The sequence below is a fragment of the Miniopterus schreibersii genome (assembly GCF_964146895.1).
Source record: "Miniopterus schreibersii genome assembly, chromosome: 5".
Classification (NCBI taxonomy): Eukaryota; Metazoa; Chordata; class Mammalia; order Chiroptera; family Miniopteridae; genus Miniopterus; species Miniopterus schreibersii.
This window is the reverse complement of record NC_138106.1, coordinates 22,829,242-22,850,951: the sequence shown is the minus strand read 5'-3', so window position 1 is coordinate 22,850,951 and position 21,710 is coordinate 22,829,242.

Here is a 21,710-nt window from a genome sequence, read left to right as displayed (position 1 = left end):
ATCATAGCATAAACCAGGCTCATGCTAAAACAGCTCTGCTGAGGAGAAACAGGAAATGGTCTGGGCAGCTTCCAAACTGTTACTCTTCCTCCCTCATGGAAAAGCCCTTGTTCGGTTCCTGTTCAAAACATCAATTTATAATTCTCCTTCACTTCTCTCTTTCAGCCTTTATTCTAAAGAATTCCTGACCGTTCCACTTAGTCACTGCGGAGTTTTGTTACTGGCTCAAAGTTAGGATGATCATATAAATTATATTCAAGTTAGTAAATGTGAGAGCGTTATTGATAATTATGACATGGCATCAGGTATAAACCAGGTTGTTGCAGGTAAATGAGTATATACGAACACCCTATTCATTTTGGGTGTCATCAAAACTGGCCCACCAACCAACAATATTGTCCTTTTTATTTGAACATATATGACAAGAGATATACCCTGGATTTTGTTATCATTAAAAACAGCCTCACACCCAAAACATTAATCTCTAATACATTGATTACTAACTACTACCTCCTACTCAGCTATGATCTCCCTCTCAGGCCACCTGTTGTTTAAATACATTAAACTCAACAGTTACTATACCTACCTTTGCATATTTTAATTCCTTCCTCAAATAGTCATATTGTTCCATATTAAGAACAAGCAGGTCTTGCCTGGCCAGTGCTATCTAGTGGATTTGCATGTGTGTATGTATTTGATATGTGTTAAAAGGACAAAGAGAGACCATTGTAATTGCTTATTTCATTGATCAACAAATGATTGCTTTAGGCGTTGAAACTATCATTATGAATAAGAATGGTTATGACCATTCTTTTATCTTCAAAGCAATGATCTGAGAAGGGCACCGTAATTTCCTCTGATTCACTTCTGTGATTTCTAGGCTTAAGTAGGCTGGAAATTATCCATCTGTGTAAGCTAACCTATTTTAAAAATAAACTTACAATTTTAAAAGAATGTTATGTATTGATTTATTTTTCAATTGCCATTTACATTCAGTATTATTTTGTTTTAGTTTCGGGTGTACAGCATAGTGATCAGACAATCATATTCTTATTTCCAGTACCCACCTGGCACCATACATAGTTATTACAATATTATTAACTATATCCCCAATTTTGTACTTTACATCCCCATGACTATTTTGTAACTATCGATTTGTACTTCTTAATCCCTTTCACTTTTTCACCCAGCCCCAGACCTCCTCCCCTCTGTAAACTATTGGTCTGTGTTCTGTATTTATTCATTATTTTGTTCTTTAGATTCTGCATATAAGTGAAATCATACAGTATCTGTCTTGGCTGTGACTGTGTCCCTGACTTTCCTTTGTTGTGACGACCTGGACAATTTTGAAAAATGTGGGTCAGATATTTTGTAAAATCTCTCTCTACTGGCATTTGTGATATTTTACCATGAGTAGAGTGAAGTTACAGGGTTTTGGTATAAAACAGAGGTAAAGGGACATTTTCATCATATTACTATTATCACATGCTATCAATATGACTTATACCACTGACAATTCTTCTGCATGGGAGATTTGTGTATTATCCCCAATTTATTACATATTAATAGATATATACATAATGATAATTTAGAGAATGATTACTAACAAAGTAATAAACATTTTGAGGACATTTAGAGGAAATCTATGGGTATAATGAAAGGAAAAAAACAACAAAAGGATGTTCGAAGAGTTAAAAGAAGACCCAAATCTTGACATTCAAACAGGGTTGATACAAAAATGTAAAAATGTCCGTATGTATAAAAACATAATTGTTAATCTTCTAACATGAAGAATAGAAAGATGATCCAAGAATTCTTCAGAAGGAAGAAAAGTCATCTAAAGTACTGGTTATCGGATATCTTAAAAATAATCATTTATATACTCAAGCATAAAGAAAAATAAAAGAATAGAGAGGTACTATCCCAGAAGTACTGGTCTAATTCGCAGGCTGTAATAAAGCAGCGGTAATAAAAAGTAAGACCCTTATGCGGGATGCGATGGGCATATTCAGAGGAAATTGAATTTCTTCATATCAAAATAAATAGATTATGAAAGCAAAAGTAAAAGTAAGCAAAATGTGATGCTGGGTTTCCACATCCTTAATTACAACTCGAAAGTGTATTTTAATGACAGATATGGGGATGGGAAAGGGACTTTTCAGTGAACCAATCATCCAAAAAAGAAGTTAATAGATAATTCTTCAGCAAATTAATTCAGAAATAGAGGTAATAGAAAACTTATTTGGAGTTACAGAGATAAACAGAATCAGAAAAAATTAGAAGTTATTAAAGTGCTTACCTCAGGGATTGGTAGAGAAGAGAGTGAGGAATGGGAGAAAGAGAGGTCTCTTATTTTTCTTTGTGCCCTTCTAAATTGTGAATTTTTTTTTTTTACCATATGCACATGTTGCTTATAATTTATTTAATCAAAAATATTTAATATTATTTGAAAAAAAGCAACACAAATGGGGATGATAGAGTAGCAAAACCAAAATAGACAATATTTGCACGTGTGTATATGTGTATGTGCATCGTGTTATGAAATGTGCACAAAGTAAAAAAAAAAATCTTAGATAGCTCTGACTCCACAATTAGTATTTATTCCATTAAATAAAACCAATAGCAGACCCAGAGCCTCTTTCCTCGCACAATTCTACTGTTCTCCACTGGTATTATATGCTTTGTGCGTGGGAGCCTATTAAGCACAGGACACAGCCTTGCTTGAGGAAGTAAAGACAGTCTTCAGGTAGAGAAGCTTAGTGAACTGCAGTTATCGGCAAGGCTGGCTAAGGTTTCTTCTTAAGAGCCCAAAGCATTTCTATCAGGGCTGTAACCGCCAGAAGCCTGCACACCTTACGCTGCCCATTGTTCCTGGGAAGGGGTATATTCATCTTTTTTCTTGGCAGGCACTTCCCAGGTACAAATGCTCTTAACCATAAAAAATTAAGGGGGGAGAGAGTAACCAAAGAACTTATACGAGTATATGCACAACCCAAGGACAAGGACAATGGTGGGGAGAGGGACTGGGGAGGGCGGTGGGGCGGGGTGGAATGGGTCATTGGGGAGAAAAAGGGACATCTGTAATATTTTAAACAAAAATAGAATTAAAAATAAAGTTATTATCGATAAAATATATATATATATATATATATTCTCCACTTTAGCCAGAATGGAGTGTCATGGATTATTCCAGGTTCTGTAGGAAATGTTTTTATCTCTTCTTCTTTGATATAGGAGAATTGAACCTGTCTCTATTTAACTTAAATATAATAATAACAGTTTATTTTATTTGATAACATCAGGATCTAGAAACCATACCTGGTCCGCTATATCTCAGTCACCAGTTGAAGGGAGCCTGAGGGGTGATTACTTCCTCTGAGAAATTCAGTAAGGTGTCCCACTAATCTTAAAGTGGTAGTTTTTTTAAACATGTTTTTATTGATTTCAGAGAGAAGAAGGGAGAGGGAGAGAGAGAGATGGAAACATCGATGATGGGAGAGTCCTCTACGAGCTGCCTCCTGCACGCCCCCTTCTGGGGATTGAGCCCAAAACCCAGGCAGGTACCCTACCTGGGAATCGAACTGTGATCTCCTGGATCCTAGGCTGATGCGCAACACTCAGCCACATTGGCTGGGCTTAAAGTAAATTTTAAGTGTGTTTATAGTATTTCCAGATTGCTGTAAAGGTAAAGATCAGCATATATTTTCTTAGAGTATGACTAAACAGCGGGGTAATGGAACTCACACCACACTGAGTTTCCTAATTGGTGAAAGATAAAGACCTCCACTTAAGCTTCTTTAAAAAAATCTAAAAATAACCTTTGAAATTTATTTTAAATTGTATTTTAAAGAAGTTCAAAATATTAACTGTGCTTTTTGTAGGAAAGCCGTTATCTTCATTGTAAGTGAACATGAGATAAGTTTTGGATACCTTTAACATCCAGCTGATTTTCCAATATATTAGCAAAGTCAACTGGAAATGAGTTTCTGAATCACACTGAGTTAATGTAAATATAATTTCCCAAAATGCCACGGTGACTCAGAGTCCAAATTTAATACAGTTCTTCACTAGAGAAAACAAACAAAACTGAAACAAAAGAGAAGCTGCCTCGTGTTTCTCTCAAACGTTGATTCTGAGAAAAAAGTAGATTATGATGTCAAAATTGATATTCACTTAATTTTTAATTTATGTTATTAGAATGGGACTAACAAGAAGAGATATATCTTCACGTTTTATTTACAAAATCGTAAAATTTCATTTCAGTTCACTTCATCTGCAGAGAAAACGACTGCCTTGAGAACAGTTTTCCCTTTTATTTTGACGTTTGCCCCACTTCCTTGACATCTGCAACTTTTCCTTCTGCAGCGATCAGAAGAAAATGTAACGGTGATTAACACGGCACAGGCAAGGGGAACGCGCTCCGGTTACGGCTGTTTTATGCAGTTCCTGGAAGCTGGAGGAACAAACGACATCCTCCTCTAGCTGAATCTGCAGTAATCAGACAGCATCTGCCTTCTGTTCTCACTCCACTTGTAGAAAGAAAATGTGAACTTTAAAATCATCCATCTTTTGAAGTACTAGCTCCTTCTACTTCCTCCAATCTCCTGTTTCAGTGTTCTTTTTTGAAGTATCTTATCTTGACCACTCAATGCTATCAAATCTAACACCATTCTTTATTTGATGTTTCTGAATGGAAAACTGCTTTCTGATATGTTTATCTTTTAAGAGCCTGAGTCAACTTTCTTTTTGGTTAGTGTAAAAAAAAAAAAAAAAAAATCAGCTGCAAACCAGAAAAATACTAAAAAAATAAAAAAAATTCTTGTCCATTTCTAAAATCATTAATTTCTCTGTTTCAGTCGAGACAACCCTTTGCTGCCTTGAAAACACAGTTGCTGTAACTCATCCTAGATTATTTTCATCATCAGCTTTTGAACACACCTAGAAACCCACGGCCCTTTCTCTGTCCATTTAGCCAATCATTCTTATCAGGGTGTGGAAGGAGGTTGCAGAGCTTGCTGTGTGCTAAATCATAAGGTTGGAATCTTTACATACACTCTGTAACTGACTTATTCTAAGAGCATAATTTTGGTCTTGTAAGGGGTACTATTGTTTGTAATTTACAAAGTGAATAAGTTGAATGAGGTGGTGTTTGAGGCACCATAAGGCTCTAACAATCTGTAATTTGAATTCATTTGGGAAACTATTACCTGATCTACTTTAAGACTTCTATTATGTACTGATTACATATGTCAAGCCCTACAAAAACATTAATCTTTGAACACAAAGATTTCCATTCTTTGTTGAACAGCTCATCTCATCTAGATGAGATTTCAGTACAATGTGTTTCCAGTGTTTCAGAAAATGTATAGGTTCTATCATGAACAGAATTTGAAATAGATCATATTATATTCAAACATTTTGGTTCTTCTGATTGTTAGCTGCTTTCCATATATTATATGTCACCTGTTCAACAGCTTACTATGGAGAATCTTATAAATGTAGAATATAATTATAGTTTTCAAGGAAGTTTATAAATTTTAGAAAGTTGAGTTAGATACAGACATAATTGAAGTTTATATTAGCTTTATATTGCTGTGTAACAAATTACCATAAGCTTAGTGGCTTAAAACAAAAAGAAAATTATCTAAACAGCTTCCACTGGCCAGGAGTCTGGGTATGGGTTAGTTAACTCCTCTGCTCAAGCCCAACCAGGCTAAAAGCAAGGTGTCAGATAGGGTTGCAATCTTACTGGAGGGTCAGTCCCCTACTCCAAACTTGCTGGTTATTGGCAGAATTCAGTTCCTTATAACTTTAAGACGGAGATTCTTGCTTTATTGCTAGTTGACAACAGGGAGCCAATGTCACCTACTACAGGCTGTCCATCATTTCTTGCATTGTCCCTCTCCAAGGCTGCAAGGCTGGCAGGAGAAGTTCCCATAATTTAAATCTCCTTTATAAGAAATGGCACAGTCTCTTTTAAGGGTTCACCTTATAATGTCTGGTCCAACTAGAATAATCTCCCTTTTGATTAATTCAAAATCAACTGATTATATCTAAAAAATGCTTTTGCCATATGAAGTAATATAATTTTAGGAGTAATACCCCATCACATTCATTAGTCTTGCTTACATTCATAGAGCATCTATGATAGGAGGTCATGGCAGGGGGATCTTGGGGGCATCTTACAATTCTGCCTACTGCAAGGACAAGTTGAAATACAATAAGCGTCAAAATAAGACAGAAGATAGAGTTATAGAAATTGAAATTATGTATATTATATATGCATTGAGGAAGAAATGTAAATGAGAAATGGTAAAGCAAGTCTCAAAGCATAAATATTTTTCCAGATGGTAGAGATGTGCCAAAGGAAAAAGAAAGTATTTCAATTAAGAGCAAGGCAAGTAGTATAGTGAAATATGAAAATACAGGGATTATTCTTGTGTCCAATTTGACAAATAAAGCTAATGGGAAAGGTTTAAGTCATTCAATGAAAGGCTTTAAACCTTGTGCTTGTTTTAGTAGGACATGAGAAGTTATTGAATGTTTAAGAGGGTTGAAATATTCTCTACTTGCCCCTTCAGAAGCACACCCTGGAAGGCCCATCTATCTGGACCACATTCATGAGATTCCTTGCCTTTGGACTTCCAGTTGGGTTTGTCCAATCAGGAGACATCTGGGTGACAGAGGACAGTAAGGTGGGGTATATTCTTAAATTTTCTTCCTGTGAGGCTGGCTATCTCCTTTATGATAGGTGGCCTATCCTCACAGCCCTTTGTATCTCTGGGTTCCAATAACCACTTTCTTCTTTCTCTCCATTGGGTATAATTATGGGGTAAACAATGGGATGCAAACCCCTGGGTATTGTCCCTTGTGTTCTTTCTTCATGCATCCAACACCTATTTAAAATTTCTTTATTAAACTCTCTTCAAATTACCCAGTTTGAATGTGCCATCTGTTTGCTGCTGGAATTTGACTAAAATTGGGACTGATGTAACCAAAATTCTTGTGGGAAGATTAATGTGACAATGATGAACAGATGGTGTAGAGAGGGAAGAGATTGAATGTGTTAGTTTAGCTGAGAGTAGTAATGAAGGCATGAACTTGGTAGTGAGCCTGAGATGATATAAGAAATAACACTGATGTAAAATACATAGTATTAGCACTTGATTAATTGTAGAGAATGCAGGAAAAGAGTATAAAAGGTAGTTTAAAGATAAAATTTGGTAACTAAGTGAACTGTCATTTTATTAATGGAAATATCAATGTTAGAAGGAGAAATTAATTTAGTGGCTATTAGGAATAATGAGTTTGTTTCAAAACTAGAATGCAGAAATATGGTGGACATTAAAGTAGAGAAAACAAGTACAGCAGGTCCTTGAATAATGTCCTTTCATTATAAGGTTGAGGAAGGGGAAAAAATGATCCCTGGGCAAGGCCATAGTCTGTGAATTTTGCATGTTCTCCCACATCTAGATGGTATTTCTCCAGGGACTCCAGTTTCCTCCCACATCGCCAAGACATGCATGTTAGTTTTATTGGAGTATCTAACCTGTCCCAGTCTGAATGAGTGTGAGTGTGGGTGTGGCTGTGGGTGTGAGTGCACCCTTGATGGATGGGTGTCCTGTCTTGCACCTTGAGCTGCCAGGATCCAGCCAGCAGTGCCATGAAACAAGAATTACTGTTGGGAAACAATTATCTTACTTGTTTTCATTAATCTTTCTTAAATGTATGTATATCTTTATGTATACTGATTTATGTATGCTCACATTTATTTCAATGTTTAATAATAGAAGGGCTTTTGGTGTTTATTTTTAAATTTTTATTGAATTTATTGGGGCAGCATTAGTTAATAAAATTATATAGGTTTCAAGTGTACAATTCTATCATACAGCGTCTGTATAATTTATTGTGCATTCACCACCCAAAGCCATGTCTCTTTCAGTCACCATGTATCCCCCTGACCTGCTTCTACCACTCCCTCCACCTCCTTTCCCTCTGGGAATCACCGTGCTGTCGTCTGTGTAGGTTTGTTTTTTTTTGGTTAGTCCCTTCGCCTTTTTTGCCTAACTCCCCAACATCCCTCCCCGCTGACAGCTGTTCGCCTTTTCTCTGTATCCGAGTCTGTTTCTATTTTCTCTCTTTGTTTATTTTGTTCATCAGATTTCACATATAAGTGCAATTATATGATATTTATCTTTCTTTGATGGGCTTATTTCACTTAGTACAATCCTCTCCAGATCTGTCTCTGCTATCTCAAAAGGTAAGGTTTCTTTATTTTTTATAGCCAAGTAGCATTCCATCATGCAAATATATCACAGCTTTTTTATCCACTCATCTACTCATGGGCTCCTGGGCTGCTTCCAGATCTTGGCTATTGTAAATAATACTGCAATGAACAGTTTACATTGAATATTATTTTGTATTAGTTTCAGGTGTACAGCATGATGGTATAATGGTTGGACAATCACATACTTTACAAAGTAGTCTGGCTGATAGTTTAAGTACCCATCTGGTACCACACATAGTTATTACAATATTATTGACTATATCCCTAAGCTGTACTTTACACCCCTGAGACAACTATTTTGTACTTCACCTTTTTAAGCTAGCCCCCAACTCCCCTCCCCTTTGGCAACCATCAGTCTGTTCTCTGCATCAATGAGTCTGTTTCTATTTTTGTTTATTCATTTATTTTGCTCTTTAGATTCCCATATAAGTAAAAATCTATGGTATTTGTCTTTCTCATTTCACTTAGATAATACCCTCTAGATCCACGCATGCTGTCATCAATGGTAAGATTCTGTTCTTTTTTGTGCCTGACTAATATTCCATTGCATATATGCACCACCACTTCTTTATCCACTAATCTATTGATGGGCATTTGGGTTGCTTTCGTATCTTGGCTATTGTAAATAATGCTTCAGTGAACATAGGGGTGCATATATTCTTTTGAATTAGTATTTTGAGTTCTTCAGATATATACCCAGAAGTGGAATGGCTATGTCATAAGGCAGTTCCATTTTCAATTTTTTGAGGACCCTCATAATGATTTCCACAGTGGCTACACCAATCTACATTCCCATCCACAGTGCATGAGGGTGCTCTTTTTTCCACATCCTTGCCAACACTTGTCCTTTTTTGATTTATTGATGGCAGCCATTCTGACAGTTGTGGTGATACCTCATTGTGGCTTTAATTTGCATTTCTCAGATGATTAGTAATGTTGAGCATCTTTTCATGTCTATTGGCCATCTGTATGTCCTCTTTGGAGAAGTGTCTATTCAGGTCTTTGCCCATTTTTTAATTAGATTTATTTTTGGTGGTGAATTTTATTAGTTCTTTATAAATTTTGGATATTCGCCACTTATTAGATGCATCATTGGTAAATATCTTCTCCCATTCAGTGAGTTATCTTTTTGTTTTGTTGATGCTTTCCTTTATGTGCAAAAAACTTTTTACTCTGATGTAGTCCCATTTATTTTTCTTTTGTTTTGTTTGCCCAAGGAGATATATCAGAGATTATTGGGTCTTTTTTTAGAAGTTTGATAATTTTTTTTATGACCAGAAATATGCGATAGATAGTTCACTCTTGTTTATGTCAAATAGCTTATGGTAAAATTAGTTTCCTTGTATGTCAGTTAGCACAAAATTGCATTGTCAACATAAAGTGAGGACTTAGTGGTTGTGGTAGGAAGGGTGGATTTGGCATTTCAGAGTGTCGTTGAAGCTAAAATTATAGACTCAAACACTATATAAAAGATGTTATAACTAAATTCATAAGGGTTATGTCTTGAAAAAAGATCAAGGGACAAAGAATGTACACCCGAGGACAAAACCTAAAGCAACTATTCATAGGGAAATTAGGAGAAAATTTTTCAGTGAAAGAGATAGGGAACTGTCTCTTCTCTCTCTTCAGAGACAGATATAGAAAAGTGTCAGAGATGTCAAAAAGGTCAAGATATTGGAAGTAAAATTAAAAAAATATGTTAGAGCTTTTTGAGAATCAAGAAGTGGTTGGATTAGTGCCAATCTTGGTGCCTGTCTAGCAACAGTCCAAAATAATCAATGCGGTCTCATCTGTAGTCATCACTTCATAGGTATTTATTTTACCATGTGACAATGTCATCCACCTGACCTAAGCTGTTTATACCAGGGATAGACATCTTATTGGAAGGTAATAAATTCAGAGTCTAGTTGGTGGTCCATGAATGCACTTGCATGATATGATAAATTTGCCCTAAGAAAATCTTGCTTTCAAAAATTTATATGGAGAAACCCAGGCAGACTGATTTCGTAAGTGCAAGTTGTAGCTAATACTCTGAGATATAGTAACATTCCAATGACTGTAATGGGTTACGAGGAAGAAAAAATTAAGAAGCAGCAGTAGGAAATAACAAAAGCAAGAAAAGGCAACCAATTGGCAGAGGAACAGATGTAGGCGAAAAGAGCAATCACATCAACAATGTCAGTGAAAGATCAATCATTCACTGTTAAGGCCAAGAAAATTTCATCGACTTAAGAGATACCTTCCACGACATCTCTTTGAGGCTTGGCCCTGCTAAAATTTCTGTTCTTAGATTTCTCTTAGTACTCTACATATACCCAATAGTAAAAAACTGCCTGTATCTACACTGTCTACCTGTTGCTAGTAACCAAGTGATCCAGAAAAAAGAAAAATCCTTAAACTCTCTCTTTCTATGGTTGATGGATATAGACCTCTATCTATATGTAATCATACATAGATATATAATCATATGTATGACAAATATATATAATTATATATTCACATAATGACTAGGTATAGAAATTAAGAAACCAATTGTTAGAAGGACATAGTTTGTGATAAAAATTGCTTGGACAATGCCTAGGTGAACTAAGTCATTGCCCACTCTAGAATGGCAATTAGCAGTTTATGACTGATACATCATTAATAAAGCTCTCCCATGCAAAGCACGAATATTGACAAGTAAATTACATAATATACAACAAAAAAAAGGTAACTGATGTAGCAATCACCACCAGAAACTGAAACTAGGAATCAGAGAGTCTGATCAAATCACAAATAGAAACTGAGCTTAAAAGACATGAGGTATAGTTGGAACCAGAGAGGTCAGGTAATATCTTGTTTACTATAAATTATACGATGAAGCTCATCAGTGGCAGAAGAGTTCAACAGCCACAAAAAGATAGAAATGGACTATAGTTTCCATATCAGTAACATAATATTAGAGATATGCAAACCTCTTGTTGAAGTCCTTAAAACTACTTTGAAAATAGTATAAAGAATTTTAGAATCACTGCAATGCTTTTTTTTTTTTTTTGGATGTGTGGACAAAATGTCAGATATCTAACTATATTCTTCCCTTGAAAGTAAATGAGACAGACGAAAGAAAGGAGTTCCTAGTGCAAAACAGTAGACAGACTTTGAGGAAGAACAGGAAATTGAAGTGTATGTTGTGTCTGGGGATAAAGGAACTCATTAATGACCTTTGAGAGAGCAATTTCAGTAGAGAGGTAAGGAAAGGAAGCAATTGTAAAAGATGAAGACTGAAGGCATAAGTGGATAATAAGAGCTGAGAGGACATGACTTTAGAGAAATACAAACAACGATCACTTTTGAAGACAAGGAAAGAGGTTAGATCAAAGAAGAATAGGGCACAGTTGGATCAAGGAAAAGGTCCTTTTCGTTGCATTGTTTACCTTGACATATTGGGAAGCTAGGCAATATTTTTAAACAGCAGAGTAAGTCAGCAGAGACGATTACTAAACTGTAAATTCCTATATAAATGAGATATTTTTATTGTTCAAATATTGTCTAACAGTTATGAAATTACATAATATATTTGCAGTATCTGACCCCCAACTCTTTTTTTAAATCCTATTAAGTTCATCAAAAGGGAAAAATAGTGAGAAATCACTTGGTTCAATTCCTCATTTTGAATAATAAAAATCATTCACTGCCCCATTGCCTAAATCAAGTAACTAAGGTTTTGATATTTTTGCTTTCCCATTACTTGTGTCCCCAAATGATTAAATAATAAATCTTTCTATAATTTTTTAATTTACCTCAGACGTAACTGTGAAGATGTATAGCAATGTAAGAGAACAGTGTCCAAGACACTTTTGTTAATTTCTGAGAATATTATACTTACTTTTTTCAAAGTAGATATATCTAACTATATATGCTAAAGAAATTATAGTATATGTTCCATATATTTTAATTAATTTTATTTAAATAAGTATTTGGGAGAAGATTGACATGAATTTAAATACAGTCATTTTTCTTTTTAGCACAGCTGGGCGTGGCTCAGCGGTTGAGCGTCGGCCTAGGATCCAGGAGATCAGGGTTCGATTCCTGGTCAGGGCACAGGCCCGGGTTGCTGGCTTGATCCCCAGTCGGGGGCTTGCAGGAGGCAGCCGATCAATGACTCTCTCATCACTGATCTTTCTCTCTCTCTGTCTCCTTTCCTCTCTCTGAAATCAATAAAGATATATTAAATAAAATAAATGCAGTCATTTTTACATTTGGCTTTTGATTGCTAAATATTTTTTTAAACTGGAAAACAAGTTAGAATGGATACATGACTACAAAGCATGTATCCTGCCTAAAATTGGGAGCAGACTGAGGAAGTTTAGGCAGAAGTCCCCTTAACAGGGCTTAAAGATTTTACACTCAGGTTGGTCATTTGTTTAGTTACATTCAGGCCTGGAAATGGTAATCTCATCAGTGGTCATAATGTCAGAAAATGCCATGAACATTTTTATATTACAAATAGAGAACTATCAGGCTCTATATGTAATGCATATTAAACCTCTTATTAACTGTGAATATTGAATTTTGATATTGAAATATGTTAATTAAGCTATCACATAGATAGGCTGAAAGCCACATACATGTAAGATCTTGAATGTAGTAGCAAGAAATGAATTTTTTAAATGAGTGTCTACAGCAATTGGAATATTAAGAAATAGTAGGTCAAAATAATATTGAAACAAGTATATTAATATTTATGCTTAACTAATACTTAAAAGCTCACTCATTTACCCAAAGTGATCATAAATCAAGTATTTTGCAAACTTCTAAAAATTCAAAAATGAGCATGGCAGGATCCCTGTTTTCAAGATATTCCTAGAAAACTGAAGTTTTTATAAAAATCACATCCTACCATATTATCAGATACTAACTAGAAAGTTATATTTGAAAGTTCATCAAAGTATCTTTACTTATAAGTACTAAATACATTTAAATCACAATATATATAAAAACATAGCCAATACATAGAAATAATGTGACTTTCATTTCTAAAATGGTTTTCGTACCCATTTGCCCTACCAATAAATATTATGGCTGAGTAATTTTTTATTTGAAATTGTATTTTTTACTTTTTTCAGCTTTATTGAGATATAATTGTCATATAACTTTTTGTAAGTTTAAAGTTATAACATGCTAATTTGGTACGTTCATGTCATGCAATATGTTTACCACCATAGCATTAGCTAACACCCCAATCCCATCTCATTTTAAATTCTAAATGGCATTACCCTTATGCTCCTATCTCTCATTGATATTTTTGTCATTGCAAATATGTATTGCTTAATAAAAACAACCTTGAATAATTTTCCAAATTCTATTTTTAAAAGGTGAAATGCATATGTAATCCTTGTTGTCCTTGTACTGTGGAGAGCTTCCAAGTTAAAGAGAGAGAGAGATGCATAAATAAATAGAATATCAAAAACTGTATACTTGAGATTCCACCTGAACATTTTACATAAAACTTCTTATGAGTTAATAATTTGGATGACAATATAATCAGCCCACCAAAATTTTTAATATCTTATTTTATAGAATCCAACACTTAAGGGAGGAAAGAGAGATTAAAAACAATCTATCTCACTTTAATTCATCTGTACTGAGTCTGCATGTCAACCCAGCATGTTTCTGTATCTGTATGTTTTGTGTATGTAATGCATGTTATACATCGCTTCTCAGCCTTTTGGTTAAGATCAAGTGTAATGCATGTTATACAATAAAACTGTGAAAGTACTTATTTTCTAAAAATGCTCATTTTCAAACTGATTGAATCTTAGAGCAAAGAAAAAAGGTTAAGGAAGTTTAGATTGGCTGATTTTGGCATAGTTTCCCTCCTTTCTTTCTTGTTCTATCATCTTATTTATTTATTTATTTTAATATGTCTTTATTGATTTCAGAGAGAGGAAGGGAGAGAGAAACATCAATGGTGAGATAGTCATTGATCGTCTGCCTCCTGCAGGGCCCCCACCAGGGATCAAGCCCACAACCCGGGCATGTGCCCTGACCAGGAATCGAACCAAGATCTCCTGGATCATAAGTTGATGCTCAACCACTGAGCCACGCCATCTGGGCTTTTTCTAACATTTTAATGCTTCATTCCTTCATATACATACAATGCCTTCTTAACGTACAATTTGTTACATCACAGAGGAAAGCCATCAAAGAAACACATTTGCAATAAGACAATAGAAGTTATTATAGTATTCATTATAGGGCTGTTTGCATTTTAATGAGAGAAAGTTAGTATTACATGCTAGTTAAATATTTTGGTTCTACATTCAGAAAGAAATGGGTTCAAATCCTGGCTCCATTAGGCAACATGAGCAACTCAGGTAAGAGTCAGTTTTCTGTTAAGTGGAGATAATAATATTCACTACATATAACTGATCTAAAGATAAAAGGAGAAAATACATGTAAAGTACTTAGCGCAGTTTTTGGCGAATAATGTGTTTTATAAATTTGAGTTAAAGCTACAGCTAAAATTTATTGAATACATTCTCTATAAAATAAGATACAGAAAAAATGAGATATTTCTATATTCAAATCAGCACTTAGACATGCCAGGCATTGTGCTTAATTATAGAATTAAAACATTATACGAACTTATTTTATCTATAAAAGCATTTATTTATGTATGGATAAAATTCCATATCCTCTCTGAAAGAGAAAGACAAAGGTTCCTGCTGGGCTTAGCACAGCGACCAGGTTTGCAGTCCTGTGAGTGGACCTTCTTGGTTGTGCGAGTGAGCAAATGTTAATTTGCAACAACTAAAGTTATGCAGAAAAAGAAGGGGATTTGGGGTTCAAACTGACTTATTTGGGGCATCATAAAAACAATGTTGAATGTTATTTTTAAGGCAACACAGATAGTTCTGCGTAGAAGTCTGTATTTTCTCCGTGTGGGTAAAGGGACAGGGGAGAGCGAGGCGAGGACTGACGCTGCTCTGTGCAGGGCACCGCAGGCTGCCCAAGGGTACAGCGGGCCAGCCTTCACCTCACAGCAGAAAAGCTTCCCTGACACTGTGGACAGAGCTGTCATCACTGACACCAGGCGGCAGGAGCCAAAGCTTAATACTGTCCATAAATTACACTTTGCATTTCCCTCTGTTTGTCTAGTGTTTGGAAATAGTTCTGATACATTTTGGACCGAATAAGCCCCAGATACTCTTGGACAAATATGACAAAGCAAAGAGGAAGCAGCCAGGCTTAATGCTAAATAGACCACGATAACTCCAGAAACTGATTGTAATAATTAAAGATGCATAGTGGTCATTTTACTATAAGCTATTAAACTGGGTCAATAAAATAATAATACACATGGACATATGTATGCAATTTAAAGGACATGTGGAGAAATAGTTATTACACAGAATTTATCAAACGCATGCAATAAGTAAACTGTTAGACAATGGCTCTGAAATCCATTCACTCTCTTTACAAGCCCGTGCTAGACCCCCAATTTAACAAACAAATGCTAGACTTCCCATTTTAACAAACAAAATAGCCCCTATCTATAAATGCTTTGACCAGGGTGTATATGAAAAATATCATATAAGTGATGTAACCATTTGATTATAAATTGAGATGTTTCATGACTAAATTGGCTCTTCTTGTATAAATGAGGTGACACATCTCACTTAGAAACCTCACATATCACCTGAACCAAAGCATGCTCAGTGCAGGAAGAAAGAGGTTGGGGAGTGTTATTAGAGGTCTCAAACTTTCCCTGTGTCTTGCAATTGTTTGTATCTTTGATATTATTAATTAAATTAAACACTAGGTAGTATATGTAGATATCTAACTTATAATACGTATCAAATAAGATTTATACTACTTTCATAGCTCTAAAGGATAAGAAGTGGCCTTTTTTTCTAGAGTAACTCAGTTTAAAAAATATATCAACACCAATCACCACCATTTATGCAGTCTCAAATATTTACTGCACATTTTGCGCCCATTTTATTTACTTTTCAGAAAAAAATATAAATGATGCCATTTTCATGTTATTGAGAAAACAGGAAATTAAAATATAAAAGATAAAATAAAACTTTAAAGAAATTAGCCCTGGCCGGGTGGTTCAGTTAGTTGGGACATCGGCCCATACACCAAAAGGTTGTGGTTTGGAACCCCAGTCGGGGTGCACAGAGGAGGCAACTGATCGAAATTTCTCTCTCACATCAATGTTCCTCCCTCCTTTCTCCCCCTTCCTCTCTTTCTAAAATCAATAGAAACCTATTCTCAGGTGAGGATTTTAAAAAAACACTTTTTAAAGAAGTTAGAAAAAGGGGTATTTGTTCCCAAAGCTCCAAAACGAATTAAAAACCCAAGCTGATATTTGACCCTCTCAGGAGTAAATTCAAATGCTACCTCTAGACCAGTGAGGGAGGCAATCATGTAAGCGCTGTGAAAGGGGACAGTAAGCCCTGGGACTGCGGGACGTGGAGCGCAGGAGAAATGCCTGGCGACTCACACTGGGAGCTCCGGCCTGCAGGCTAGTGCAGAGCTAAGCCCGAGCCTGTTTTCATACACAGATGTTTTTGTGAGTATGCTGGAGGCCTAGTCTATTGTTTTGGTCTCAAGGGGGAGAAGTGTACTGTAATAAACAATATTGCAATGAAGGAGGTTTTTCTGTGCATTCTATTGGAATTGGGACTCCAGAAGCTTTTTCATTCTTTTCTATTTTTGAAGTTCTTATGTTGGGAAATATATTTTCTTGCTACTTGTTGTCTACTTTCTGTTTTCAATCTCCTGTTTTCCTTCTGATGCAGTTTGCAACCTGCCCAGGGCAAGATTGGTATGTGTCACTGTGTATGTGCCCAAGTGTGAATTTGACTTTTACAGCAAAACACAAATCTTCTTTGGGGCAATCATGATTGCCTTCAGAAAGCAACAGATTTATTAAAGGGCTCAGTTAAAGAAAATTAATGTGAAATATATGACTGAGGACCAGTTTCTTTTTAAAACCTTGAATCTAAAACATCCACTTTGCTTCCTAGGTTTGCTGAATTTCTGGAAGGTATTGCATTACGTATGAGCACTTCTCTAGGACTCTAAATATATTTGTTCACCATGCTTGAAACCATAACTATAAAAAATGTGATCAACAGTTGCCTTTAATTAGTAAATATTCCAAAGGGCACTGATGGTTTTCATTGGATTCTCTATATTTAAGTGAATAATGCTTTGTGTTCAGTGATGAGTAAAGATGAGGGGGCATTCAGGTAGCTATGAAATCTATAGTCTAGGATTAAGAAGGTTTTTCCTAGGGCAGCCTCTCCAAATATGTTGGACAAGCACCACTATTGGTATTGAGATGATCTCAGGTATTATAGAGACAGCTTTAAATTACATTGGATTATATGAGGGAGAAAATAATTCCCTTTTCAATTTGGTTTCAATCCTTCTGATTGCATCATGAGGGTTGTCTCAGTTTGGCACAGAGATGTATTTAACAACCAATTTTTTAATTTAGATGAGGTTCCATAGTCCATTTTGTTAATCATTACCAAGGCAGAAGCCTCTTCTTTATTTCATTTTCTTTCCATCTGAACTTCCATGTGGAAATCCCCAGTCCTGGATTAAGCTCATTGTACACTGGGCTGGCTATAAATTCATAGGCAGAAACCACTTGGATCATTTATGATGTTAAACAGCAATCTCTTTATTTCCATAACTAGCAATTTATCACATTTTTTCACAGGGGCCATTTCACAGGGGCTTTTTCTGAATCCTTAGATTCTTTAACCCAATTCACAAAAACAACAGTAATCATAAAAGCTGAGCTAACTTAACTTTCCTCAACCAAACTTATTTAGCAATTGGCTTTCTTCCTTCCTTCTTTGACACAATAGGAAAGGAATTCCATCTCCTGCAAAAGTCCACCCCTCCACTTGACCTCTGGATCCCAGCTCTTACCTTTCTTAGGGGCTTAATCCAGTGGATTCTCTTTTCCGTGTCTTCCACACCCCCTCTTCTCCGCTGGCTTCTGCTCACTAGCATTTAAAAATGCCTACATATTTTTCGTCTTTGAAAACCAAAAAGTAAACAAAGGCACAAAACAAAAAAGCTCTATTTCAACCCCTGACCCACTCCACATCCTCCTACCTTTCCTCCCCTTCAGCACTAAATCCGACCCAGCTTCCCGCGTCCGTTTGTCCTTGATTGCTGACAGAACTCACCTGCACCCCCCCCCCCCCTCCGCCGTGGCCAGGCTGCTGTGCTCATGCTAAACCCAAGGGCCTTTCCCACCCTTGGCTGTTCTGGATGTCTCAGGGTATTTGGGCCCCTGGCGCACGCTCACCTTGTTGGGACACATTTTACCACTGATGTTTCTAACATACCCATGAACATTTTCAGTCTCCATTTTTTGTTTTCTGGTGGACTTTCTCCCTCTGCTTTTTCATAAAATGTATCCCTCAGTGGATTCTGTTTGTTGTTTGTTTCCTTTCCCTTCCCATCGTATAGCTTTTATCTGGGTAAGGTCTTACATTCCAGCGGCTAAAAGTACTGTCTACTTGTTCGCTTGAAATGCTTTACTTCACTGTGGTTTTAAACATCCCAAACTGTGCTCATCAGGGCCTCTCCCAAATCATTCTCTGCTTTTTTACTTCCCACCTCAATGAATTATATAACCTCATAGCCTAGTGATCAGGTCGGAAACCTGGAAATGTTTGGGTTTCTCTTTTCTTCCCTTCCCCCCAGGCAGCCAATTCCTATCTAATCGAACTCTGAGAACACACCCAGCTGTTTCCTCTCCATTGTTCCTTCTGCCACACCTCAGTTCAACCCATCATTATTTCTGCATTTCAAAATTGTTTTTCTATCCACCCGGCCTACTGTACATATACACAGTCTCCAAGGAAACTAAACCTATGCTCCTAAGATAAAAAGTAATGATTCTTAACTCTCTATTTTACTTAGTGTGATTTTAAGACATTCAACTTTTCTTTCAGTTCTTATATTATTTCCTTTACTGGGTACATGTATTTTCTGCTCTTTCCACCACCTTCTTTATTTTTATTGGATAATTATGAGAAGTCCTTTATTCTGAACATAGGGCTTTCATGCCCAATTTCCCTCTAATTCCTCACGGCTTTACATGAGCTACTATAACACCCTCACTCACTACCACCGCACTTATAGCGCTTTGTAATTAAGTGAACATGTGCTGGTCACTACAAGCCCAGCGAGTACAGAAATTGCATCCTTCCTTTATCTACTTCAGCCCCGTGTTATATCCTAGTGACTATCAGTGTCTGCCTGGCAGAACCTCATAAATACTTGTTAATTTTTGGTAACTACTTAAAAGAGTATGTAGTTAAAGTACTATAGTTAGGTTCTGGGTCTTTAGTTATATTTCTGTAAAGAAAAAAAAAGAACTTTCATGATGGTTCACTAGGCCGTCACTGGGAGGCTAACGGAGGGAAAAAATGACATTGAAGCATGTGCTTGGAAGAAGTCTTTGACAGACAGAAGGCAGCCAAAGGAAAACTGGAATGATTTAAAGAGGGAGACTTAGCCATATGTTCAAGATCATGGCATTAAATGCATTCTTTTGGAAGATAATATGCTTTTTAGGGGCCCATTTTTGACCCCTACTTGGCATTTTATTCTCACATACTCTCAAATATTGCATACTATTTATCTTGCACGCTCTCAGGTTAACATATATAACATCTCCCAAATTAGAGCATGAATAAAAGGTTTGAATACTTAATAGCAACCTTTTGAAGTACGATATATTTTTGTGTTGTTTTTTTTAATCTCTTTTTTATGAATGAGCAAAGTGAGCTTCAAAGAGATTGAAGCACAGGCCCAAGGTCACATATTTAATAGCAACAAAGCTTCTGATTCAAGTCCAAGTGCACATTTTATTGCCACCACCCTTGAATCTCTACTTTTCAAAAGCAAACGTTATGTTATTGCCTTTCATACTTTACAATTAAATTTTGTGTTAAGCAGAGACTTTTAAAACCATGTGAATCCATTATATATTCATTTATTCTTAGCTGCTCCATTCTAAACATTAATTTTGTTTAGTTAGAATTAAAGTGAATAGGTTTTATTTTTTCTTTTAAAACTGGCTTAATTAATTTCAAACTATGAAAATAGTTATTATAATATTTAATATGATTATTTCAAAATATATTAATGGAAGAACTAACAACATATCAGAATGTAAAAGTAAAATTTAAAAACTATGTCTAACCTGGATGGGGAAAAAAACTTGGTGGTTCTAAATGACTAAGATAAATAGTAAATATGGTATTGCATACCAATAGAATATATCTCTCTTTTATATCAAAATTCCAGTTAAATCAAACATTTAAAATAGAAAAAATTAGAAAAAAACATAAAAATATAAGAGAAAACATGAACTTATGTACTTATGTAAATATACATGTGTGTATATTTTGTGTGAGTGATATGTTTCTCAGTATAAAAGATTCTTCCTCTCTGAAATCATACATAGAAGCATAAAATACAATTTCTCCAAGGCAAAAATCATTCACTATAAATAAAACTGAAATTAAAGTGAAAATACTGCAGTGGGAGGCAGGGGAACTTGTAAAACTTACCAGAGATAAATGGCTGTGATATTATAAAAAGAACAACCCACTGAAAAATATGGAAAAAGTATAAACCTATAGTTCAGAGAAAAGTAAATTTAAGTGGATCTTAGGAAGATGCAGAACATAGTTAGATACATTTAAATTAAATTTATAAGATTTTATTTTTTTCATTGTTTCATTTTTTTCATTGTCTCAGTGAAGAGTGAGGTTGATAATACATATTACGTAGTAGTGTATAGAAACAGATTTTCTCCTATTTTTTAAAAACTGAGGATATAAATTGTTTGGACTCCCAAAATGGTATTTAGACATTATTTATCGAATTTAAAATGAGCATAATTTTGTAGCAGTATATTCTTTTACAACAGTGATTTTTAATCAGTGTGTCACAAGAATTTTTAAAACATGCAATACCTGACTATTTAGTCAGGGGTACTGACCTTTTCCCCCCTAGAGTGTTAAAAAAAGAAAAAAATGACAACAGCCAACACAACCATAGCCATCTGGTGTGAATGCCTTTGTCTTGAACCATAAATATATAAATCATATAACAAAGTTGCTTCTTATTGGTAACATTACATACTAAGGTTGGGTTTGATTGGTTAATTCTTGGTACCAGAAATCCTTATATACAAGTATAGGGACTTGAATTTTTAAAAAGTCACTTTGTAGCTAAAAGGGTAAGTAATAACTATTACTATTTTTTTGTAAATAAAACAAAATAATACCTATTTTTTTGTCAGCTTGCCAAAAAAATGTAATTTTTTGGTGTGCTACAGAATTTTAGTAATTAGTTTATGTGTGCCATGAGATGAAAAAGGTTGATG